Here is a 10,545-nt window from a genome sequence, read left to right as displayed (position 1 = left end):
CCGATTTTCGTAGCCCCCCCGTCACGAACGCACCCGATCGCGGTTGCTAAAATCGAGCCCCATATCTCAGTTTACAAAAGTATATTGATAGGTCCCCATTTTTAAATAAGTGGAATTGGTGGGGAAAGAGGAAAAATACGAACATAAGAACATAAGAAATAGGAGCAGGAGTAGGCTGTATGGCCCCTCGAGCCTGCTCCTCAAGGCTGATCTTCTACCACAACTCCACTCTCCTGCCCTGTCCCCATATCCCTTGATTCCCTTAGTGTCCAAAAATCTATCGATCTCAGTCTTGAATATTCTCAATGACTGAGCATTCACTGCCCTCTGGGATAGAGAATTCCAAAGATTCACAACTCTGAGTGAAGAAATTTTGCCTCATCTCGGTCCTATCCTGAGACTATGAAAGTTGTATAAGTAAAGGTATGATTTTTTTTTCGGCACATTTTCAAAATCTCATGTTGTATAACTTTGTGCCACTTGTGGGAAAACCATTGTTACATCCCTTCGCTTTGTTGAGGGTGATCCAGCATGAATGTTGCTCCATATGCTATTTTCAAAACAATATTTCTTCTCTGAATGGTTCATTTGCTGTGAAATGGCTGAGCACCTGCTCTATTTTGGCACAAGCTATCCCACATGCACATAAAAGCAAATCTCAGCGCACAGACACGTTACTTATCATGGTCACCAGAGGTCTGACTGTGTGCTTGTTGGAACAAAAGAGAAAGAGGATGCACTCCAGCCTTGAGGGGTGAATTTATTGCCACAGGGTGATATTTCTTGATTTGACAGCAACACAAGTCTTATGCCATTACTGTATCACTAGATTTGTGCAATCTTGTACAGGGGGAATCTAAGAGCCACATTGCTAAGAGTAATGTTTTATTTGTGGTTGCAAAGCTACTTCTGTCCTGACATGCTATGCTACAAAGTCTTTTCAGATTGCTATCACCACCCTCTCAGGTATTAGTCAATCTTCCATCTTCATATTTGTTGGATAACTGCTGCATTGTTCTCAAGAACAGATGCTACGTCCATTTGTATACACTTAGACAACAGCAATACTGAGTAAACAAATGTCCTGGAAGCAACACCATAAAAAAAAGAGAATCTCGAAGAATTTTAGACAAGTCTTATCAAAACTTTTGACATCATTTTATTTATTGTGTTTTTTTTAGGGTATTTGATTGTTTAAAGTGATTGCTGATGAGTCAATGCACTGCCTAGTCTGAGCAGAAAAGTCCCAGGTTTGATCCCTGGTCTGAAGTGAGTTAGCTGATCTCAGCCAGAGGAGCAGTGTGGCATCACAATCGGTCTCAGTCCTCCCAAGCTATGGAATGTAAAAAGCAGGCTAGCATTCCCACTCCTTCTAGTGCCATGTTCTGGAAGTGTGTGTGTTGTGGGCATTTGGTCAGGGCAGGTTCTGACCAAGCTATGATGCTTCCTACAGTACTCACTGTCCCAGTTAACTTAAAATGTCAGTCCATTACTGGGTATAAACCCAACAAAAGATGGGCAGCAACCTACATTCTGGTCCAAAAATAAAAACTCTGCCTGCTGATAATGAACACAATTGTCATACAACAATTAAATCCTAGAGATACTTACTTTTTAAATATATTCTCTACACATTGGCATTGTAATGTTGTTTGTTACAAACTATATGCAATCTCCACTGCTGCAGTAAATATCTTGCCAGTACCAGGAACTACTGCGACAGTAAGGGTTAAATGTGTTGAGATGCTACTGTTCCAAAAATTATTTTTTTTAAAAAATGTTTCTTGTTGCTCAAAATATTTCAGAAAATGTAAGCATCTTTTGTAACCAATGGTCCTAGCAGTAATTGATAATTCTTCACCACAACCATTTCAGAACATACAATTTGATTAATCTTGGGAAATTTGTAATATGATTGGAAAATCTCAATTCAGACAGTATCCAACCTGTCATCTAAATATACCAAATAATAAATAGCAACTCAACGATACCTTTCCTACTTATATAAATGTGAATTTAGTCCTCAATTTAGATTATGATTTTAAAAATTCAATGCAAAGTATTCAGTGGCCTTTCTACACCTCCTCTAATTACTGAAGATAATACATGTTTTTTTTATGAAACTATAATTGAATCAAGGCCCGTCTTTGTCAGAGAAAAGAGTGGATGATCTATTCAGAATTGATGACTATATAATAATTAATGTGAGTAAAAAGTGTCCATTTTGTGCCCTACTCCTTATGCTGAAGGTGACAGATATGATGAATACCATGTCAAACACTGGGTTTATTTTAAAGATGAGGTAATTATACAGTGAATGCAATGATGACATCCTGTTTTTTTATTGACAGTAGCAAATAATCAATTCAGAGACAGTAGCAATGACGAGAGACTGTGTTTTGGATTATGCACTCCTTTTATGGAAATGTCCTAAATGTTGTCCATTCTGCAATACAAGGATAAAAGAAGGAAAAGTAATGCTGGGCAGTCATAAAATGAAGCTTAACTGACGATCTGGTCACTTATTTCATTGCTGTTTGTGGCACCTTGCTAGGTGCAAATTGGCTGCTTGGTTTCCTACATTACACATTTCAAAAGTACTTAATTGGTTGTAAAGCACTTTGGGATGTCCTGAGATCATGAAAGGTGCTATATAAAGACAAGTCTTTCTTTCACAAATTGAGACATTCTTGTCTCAAAAGATATTGATGATACCTGTTGATCTCCTGTGGCGATGGACACAGGGCATCAAGACCAAGTGCAATCTTCAGGTGAAGTAGAATTAAAGGGTGGGGGATAGTTGGACAAGAATATACAGATGTAATTCAGTCCCCATTTTAAAGTCATACACTCTGTCCTTACTTTTGTATAATACTTTGATTGTATATTATTTGTAATTAAATAGAAAAACTTAAAGCAATTTAAGAAGCAGAGAAGTAGAGGAGTTTCTTTGTAGTACAGGCTGAGGAGACAGGATATGTAAAACTAAGGTACCTTAGTGTCACCATTGGTGGGAGGGTATAATTGCAGTGTGAAAAGTTTACAGAGGCAGTTTCCATTATAAGCGTGGACATAGGACGTTATAATGGAAAAGTTGACGCAAAAGTGTGGCAAAAAATATAATGAGAAGTAAGGTTTTGTAGATGGGAAATACATGCAAAAGTACATTGTTAGTATTTTTCCTGTAAATTTGTTCACAGCCTGTTGATGAATACATCACATAGAAGAATGGAGTTGGGAGAGAAACTTCATCATTACATGCAGCCGTTTCCATACAGGATTTCCATTCTAAATGTTTACGTAGGAAGTTTCAAATGTTAAATGCTGGCTTAAAGCATGAGCAAAAATCATGACAAGTTGGGCATAAAAGTGTGCATACACAAGATTTTTAATATAACATGTAAGTATATCCCCAACAATATTAGTATACTAAGTTGTTTAGTAACACAGTCATACAGAAAATGAGATTCAATGGCCATTTCTCATTAGTATCCACAGATGGCTCCCTTAGATCCAATTCTCTTATGATCCCAAACAAGACCAAGGTAACCACAGCAAAGGCAAAAAATATAACACTGGCAGAACCTGAAATATTAATTGGTGTGAATATAAACTCTCAAAGTTATTATCAACATAAATTATGTAACCACAACACTCTGGTCCCCACCCTTCCTTTCCATTCCCTACCTAGGCTATAGCTAAGGATCCTTTTGGAGCCAAGAAGTACAACATTCATTATTCCATCATGGGCGCAGCCATTGGTCAGTGACTGTCACTTGGGCAGTAGACAGACACTGAGGTTGATCTTCTGTGGCCATACTGAACAAGTTTCAGCACTTCCCACATTTTCTTCTCCCCTCCCCAACGGAATGGATACATAACATACAATATTACATAATATTGAATGGAAAAAGGCTATTTGGATACGAATGGAAGAGTTTAAATTAGGGATGGCTTACTGCTATGCGAGAAGTCCTGTAACAATCATTTAGCGTGCTTAAGGACCAGCTCAGAAATATCATGACCTGCAGGATCAACCAACAAAGCAGAAAGTTGCCCCATCACTCAATTAATTTATCCATTGTATAGCTGAGTAATGTAGCCAAAAAGATCCCAGATTCAATTCCTAGTGTTGTGCAATGGACGCATTACTACAAGCCTCAGTGATCATGGTTAGGGAAGGGAAAATTGTCCAATATTCCTGCTATCAAGCTGGAAATGCACACACATGTGGCCATTGACTGAGGTCAAGATTGTGCTAAGTTATGACGCCCCCGAGATCAACCATCATGGCTCATAAATGAATAAAGGGCACTTGAGCGAGGTACTAGATGGTGGTTCACAACTGCAGACCCACACTCCAGCAAAGGAGTTAATGCTTTAGAAAAGGAAGGGAGAGGAAAATATTGACAAGAGGGGAAGAAACTGCAAATGAAAACAAAAATGGTGACACATCGCTGTACACTGTGCAAAAGTGACCCTCTGTGCAGATGCAATGCAATTTTTTTAAAAATCAAGCCAAGTATATTGTGTAAGCCTGGGGAATACCAGGATCCACCAAACGTCTTATATAGACGCTAACATTAATATCAAGCTCACAGAGCTCAGAATAATCCCATTCCTTCATTTTTCTTACCTCATTCTTGTTGTTTCACACTTTCACCCTTAATTCACACATTCTTTCTACTGGAAACCCCCATAAATCCAGACTTTCATTTGCTTCATCTACACTTTTGCAGACCACATTACCTGCTCTTGAAGATATATGAATGGCAACTAGTTTGTTCTTGCCAAGGTTGGAACTTCTGCGTGGAAAGGGAAAAAACATCTCTGAGGAATCATTAGGCAGAAGGTCGGATAGTGCTTTGTTATTTTGCTAGGTCAACAGCTGCTTATCTCTCGTGCTAGGTACAATGGAATCTATAGAAGAGAAGGAAAAGAAAATGATTAGACTTATTTGGACTTTGTTGATGGAGGATATTTATTGTATCATTCCTTTTCAAGTTTCAGTTGGGGGGAGGGGGGTGGTGACTGCAGTCACCAAGCAGTTGCTACTAACTATCTTTTACATGGAAAATTCATCTTTGCCCTTCCCAATAATATACTGCTTTCTTAAGTAATGGCTATCCTATTTCATGCAGGAAGTTAGGTTCACTTTATCAGCAGTTTGTTGCAATTCAGATTACACATGCAAGCAGTATGTAACATGGGAAGCAAACTGTTAATAGTTTCTGTGGCAAACTGGGTCTAGATCTCTGGCTTCCATATGTGTGTTGTATTCTGGTGATATACAAATAAATGTGTCCATTCATGGTGCAGTTTATGGATTCTGCATGCATTATACATGCCTTAATGGTGTTTTTTTGGTTGACGCACTGACGCACCGATGCACTGTAATGCAAAATAAAATATCAAGTTTGTTCTATACTGCCCTGCTCCATCACAAAGTATAATGACAGAATTTACCCCAAATAATATTTTTAAATTGTCAATAAAAATATTTTTACACCAGTAAAATCTAAAACTTATACTGGATGCATGACTATGTACATAGACATAGAATATACACATAAAGGATTTGCATATTCTAAAATGTAGAAAAGCAAACTGAAAGTTTCTCAAATATTAAAATGTTATTTACTGTGTTAAAAATAGAATTGTGCAAATACTGTGTAACAATATTAGCCAACTTTCTTAATATCTGCTTTTTATTTTGTTCAACTGCGCAAATATGAATAATTATATCGTACATATACAAATCATTATAAGTCTGTACAATTATTTTTTCTGCGACATCCAGTCTGAACCAACTTAACTTTCTGATTTTCATATTGTTCATTGTTTCTGTGAGATGCAAACCACTTATAGGCTAAAGCGTATTCTAATATTATGTGAGATTACAATTCTAATTTTGTGGCTGAGTAATATTGTACAATGCAATACAGGATCTGACTACATATGACTCTCAGGTGCTTGTTGTTTTCGCTTTCTTTAATTTTCATATTTCATGTTTTTTCCAGAGGTTGGCTCCATCCTATTACATACCTGTCCATTTCCTTTTGCGTCAATAACACTTTTGTGCGGCTTTACAGCTCAGTGGTGCTTGCATATTTCTTCACTTCTACCCTATATTGTTTAAAAAAAAGCAGCACTGTGTATTTTTGCAGCCATTGTCAGTAATGTAGCAAAATCAAATGCTTCATTCAAAAATACAGATTGAAAAGTAATCATGTCCTGAGCTGCATAAAATATTTCCAACCCTGCATTTTTAAAAGGTTCCCTTGTTTAAAACAAATAAAAGCTATAAAAACATAGCTACCAACAGTATTAGTTTAAAAAAATCTTCATTTCAAAAATTTGTACGAGCTAAAAGGACAAGCGAAGAAAACTAACTCAATTTATAGAGTTCTCTTGCATGTGAGCTATAGAGTTGTCAAACTAAATTTTAAAATCCAACCTTTTTAGTGAGCTACAAATCAAAACACATGGTTAAAATATTTGTTCACATTCTAACATCTTATGTTTGAATGTTGTGCTTCTCTATGATAATTATATTGATTTAGTGTGCACTAATTACACACCTACTTGGTAAACTACTGTACAAACAAACACTCTTCTGAGTTGCATATTATTCTGTTCTTTATGCATCTCAGTCAGCTGCTAGATCAGTCTGTGATGGTTAAGGTAGTATTTCACTGCTAGTAATGTTCCAACTCCACAGTTATAATGGTATCAGTTACCATTTTTTGTTTCAGAATTGTTGTAGAAAATAACATGCTGCGAAGGAACTTAAGGACTGTAATTCAATCTTGACTTCTGCTGATGTTCATAAACCACTTAAGCTGTGCTCTCATGGTTGATGATGTCATCAGTACAACAAAACTGAAATACAACATCCAGTATTCATTGAAAGGTGGAAATTACAGCACAGAAGGAGGTCTTTGAACCTATCGCAGCTGCTGTCTCTTCAGCTGGAGCTATCTACCGCTACATATTTTTCATCCATTCTTTAAAAAAAAGTTTATTAAAAAGTACATACTATAATTAAGCAGTATCAAACACACCCCTTCCATGGTTCAACATCATTTTAAAAAAACCTGAATAATAAGCTACTATACTGGGACTGTCACAAGAGCCTAACAATGTTACAATACAGTACACATGGAAGATTATTCAGAATTTTCTTTAAAGTGATGTAGAATCTGCTTTTATTTTTTGTGTCTGTACACATGTGAACTGATGTACTGTACCTACTTGGTACATTGTGAGGGAATAATAGTTTTTTTTCATAAGTTTGAGGTGCTCTCAAATTGTACTTGAAAGTAGAGTGTTCATATGGTTGGAGTGCTGCATTTTTATAGAATCCTACAGCACAGAAGGCGGCCATTTGGTCCATCATGCCTGTGCCGGCTCTTTGAAAGAGATATCCAATTAGTCCCACTCCCCCGCTCTTTCCCCATAGTCTCCACAATTTCTCCTCATCTCCCCTCTGGTTATTTTGCCAATTATCTTAAATTTGTATTCTCTGGTTACCAACCCTCCCAACAGTGGAAACGATTGATCTTTATTTATTCTATCAAAATGCCTTGATTAAATCTCCTCTTAACCTTCTCTGCTCCAAGGAACTTCTCTAGTCCCTCCACATAACTGAAGTCCCTCTTCCTGGATACCATTCTTGTGAATCTTCTCTTCACACTCTCCAATGTTATTTGGGCATAATCAATATGTATTCACTTCACATTAACATGCACACATCATAACCAATAACAACTTCTGCCTCAATGTGTTACAAAACAATACAGTAGTGGTTACTAAACGTGACATTATACTTGTACTAGGAATTATGTTACAGCAGAGCAGAGGCCTCAATGATATCATTTTATTAGAATAATCTTAACAAAAAAAACAGTATCATGGCTCCCCGGCAGACAGCTAGTTAGAGAGTGCTCCGGTCACACAAAGAAACAACAGATAAATCTTTAAAGAGAAAGGGCTTCCACGGTGAATGCACTGATTTCATCACATGACAACTTGTGCTACCAGGTCTATAATGCTAAACTTATTCCTGTTGCAATGTGGTTGGATATTATACTGCAAACATTGCGAATGATGCTCTAGAAAAGATTGTTAGTGAGGATTTTACAAAGATGGGTTTTGTTAAATATATTGATGTCACCATATGCTTATAACATTATTACATATTAAAACCTGTCATGTGTAAAACTAAAGAAGCACATTTTTTAAAAAAATAACTAGCAATCATTTTATTCTTTATCCTATCCATTCCACAACAAAAGTGTTGCAGTTGCACATCTGAGTAAAGAAGCAATAAAGAATTATGTACAATAAAATATAAGCTAGTAGTCTAATTAGTAGCTACTGTGTGAATAAAGGATGATACGCAGTTAGCACCATAATCTGTCATTTCTTTTCTTATATATCAGTGAGCTTTCCCAGCACCAGTGACATTAAAATAAAAGGTTCTATCGGAGTAAGCAATACTATCAGAATTGTAGTGGCATATTTACTGCAAGAAGGTTTCATTTAAATCTACCACACAATATGAAAATATCAGAATTGATTTCAGCAATATCAATGCTGCATACGTAAGTGTCATATCCAACTGCCATTGAAGCAAACTAAAATGGCAAAGAATTTCTTTACTCACAGTTTGTAAGATGCACATTTAAGTTTTTTTTAAATAAATACAGTGAGCTTCATGCTGCCCTCCACTGGTGAAAGAAGATAGTGCATCTCCCAAGCAGCTACACATAACCTGTGCTTGAAGAAAAGACCCTAATACACAGCATTCTGGATTTTTGTGGATGTACCAGTGCTTGTTTGGGGCAAGGATAAGTACCGTTACATTGAGGAGAGTTTTTGTTTCCATGAGCTAACAATCAGATAGCCCACCACACTAGCACTCATGATTAAACTGTATACTTCAAACGTCAATACACAGCAGAGTTTGCAATTGCTGTCAGTCAGAACTCACCATTCTACATGAAGGCAAGATTCTGAATTTCATAACATCTGTGAGAGCTGTCATAGCCAACCCTACATCCATGACGTACTACTCTACTATATTTCACAAACACACACAGCAAGAGCTTTTTCCTTTGCCTGTCCCACGTATACTAAGTTTTGTGTTGCATTTTACAGATGATGCATTTCAGTATAGGCTTTGATCAGCGGATCAGAACGTGGCTGTATTACTGCTTTTATCAATATTTCATGACAAAACTACTGATTGTTCAAACTCAAAATAAGTGCTTACCATTTACAATGGAAAACTTGATAACATTTCATCATCCAAATAGGAAGGGAATGGTGATCTGAACCAATGTCTGATCCTATCAGTTTAGGTTGCTACTTATTAGATTAAAAATGTTATGGAAATAATTGTGGCTTAAATTCATGATTAAGTGATATATAATCCCTATAGCTCAGTGGTACTGAGCCATATAGACCAGAAAAGTCCTTGGCTTGATCCATGTTCTGTGCTGAAATAGCTCATTTCAGCTAAGGCAGTGTTATGGGTGATACGCTTAGCCAGGAAACCACAGGGATTTTTGAAAGTTCTGTTCCTAGCCATTTTCAGAATGCACAACTTTATCAGCTGACTGATTAACATGGCTACTCAGAGACTGCTAAGTTGTCGCAAACTTTTGATGAATCAAAAATCACTATTAATTATGATATTACACAACTTTTCTTTAATTAATATTTGCCCCACAACTTTAGATGTACTGCCTCTGTTATTTTAATGCTTTGCAACAAGTCAAAAATAGCAGATTGCCTCAGGCATTTCACAATTATATAATCTTTTGCAGCACTTTTATTAATTCTCCATTTACTATTAATTCCCACAGCCTATTTCTCCTTCTTGCTTGTAAGCAAATCCTAAGCCAATTAATTTCCAAGTTAAGATAAAAACAAATCATAGCTAAACTAAACTCTGGCTGCCTGCAAGAAATGAAGTAGTAAGAGACATCCTAGCCAAAGACAAATTGAAAGGCCAATGAAAAGGACACCCCAGATAATATTTGGAAAATCTTCCACAGCAATACATACTCAATCAGAACTGTGTTCTTAACCACTGATTGTATTAACACTGTGACTGTGAAATGCACAACTACCATAAAAGATGTAAAATAAAGTATGCAGCTAAATATCACAACTAGCATTTTAACACAATTAAATCTTAAAAGGTTGTAATGATTGACCATTTTTTTCAATTAGAAACATCAGACACAATTTTTCCAAACTGTAATATGATACACAAGGTTAACAATTAATAAAAGTCACAACTCAGTGCCTTGAAAAATCTAGTCAAAATATCTGGTCTTCAAACAGAGTTTGGATCTTAGATTTTTTTTAAAAATCTTCCACGGACTATTCCTGTAAATGCTCTAATATCCCCCTCCTTCAGCTACTTTATGATGAAGAGGATGCGTATGTAACCTCTCCAAGGTCTGTACCAATATCTTTATAACCATGGCAAATGACTATCATGACACTTTGAGACACCCTCCCTTCCTACTG

At 36.5% G+C, this 10,545-nt stretch overlaps 1 long non-coding RNA gene across 1 annotated transcript; it reads right to left on the bottom strand.

Moving 5' to 3' along the window:
* Positions 1-4,801: 4,801 nt before the first annotated feature.
* On the bottom strand, positions 4,802-9,309 carry LOC137333306 (uncharacterized). Its single transcript, XR_010965846.1, has 3 exons — positions 9,278-9,309; positions 6,046-6,126; positions 4,802-4,920 (listed from the first exon to the last, which is right to left on the bottom strand). It is a non-coding gene; the product is annotated as an uncharacterized lncRNA (long non-coding RNA).
* Positions 9,310-10,545: the final 1,236 nt, after the last annotated feature.

This window comes from Heptranchias perlo, chromosome 16 (assembly GCF_035084215.1).
Source record: "Heptranchias perlo isolate sHepPer1 chromosome 16, sHepPer1.hap1, whole genome shotgun sequence".
In the NCBI taxonomy this organism is placed as follows: domain Eukaryota; kingdom Metazoa; phylum Chordata; class Chondrichthyes; order Hexanchiformes; family Hexanchidae; genus Heptranchias; species Heptranchias perlo.
The sequence above is the reverse complement of the archived record's forward strand: the minus strand, read 5'-3'. Positions and strand labels throughout refer to the sequence as shown.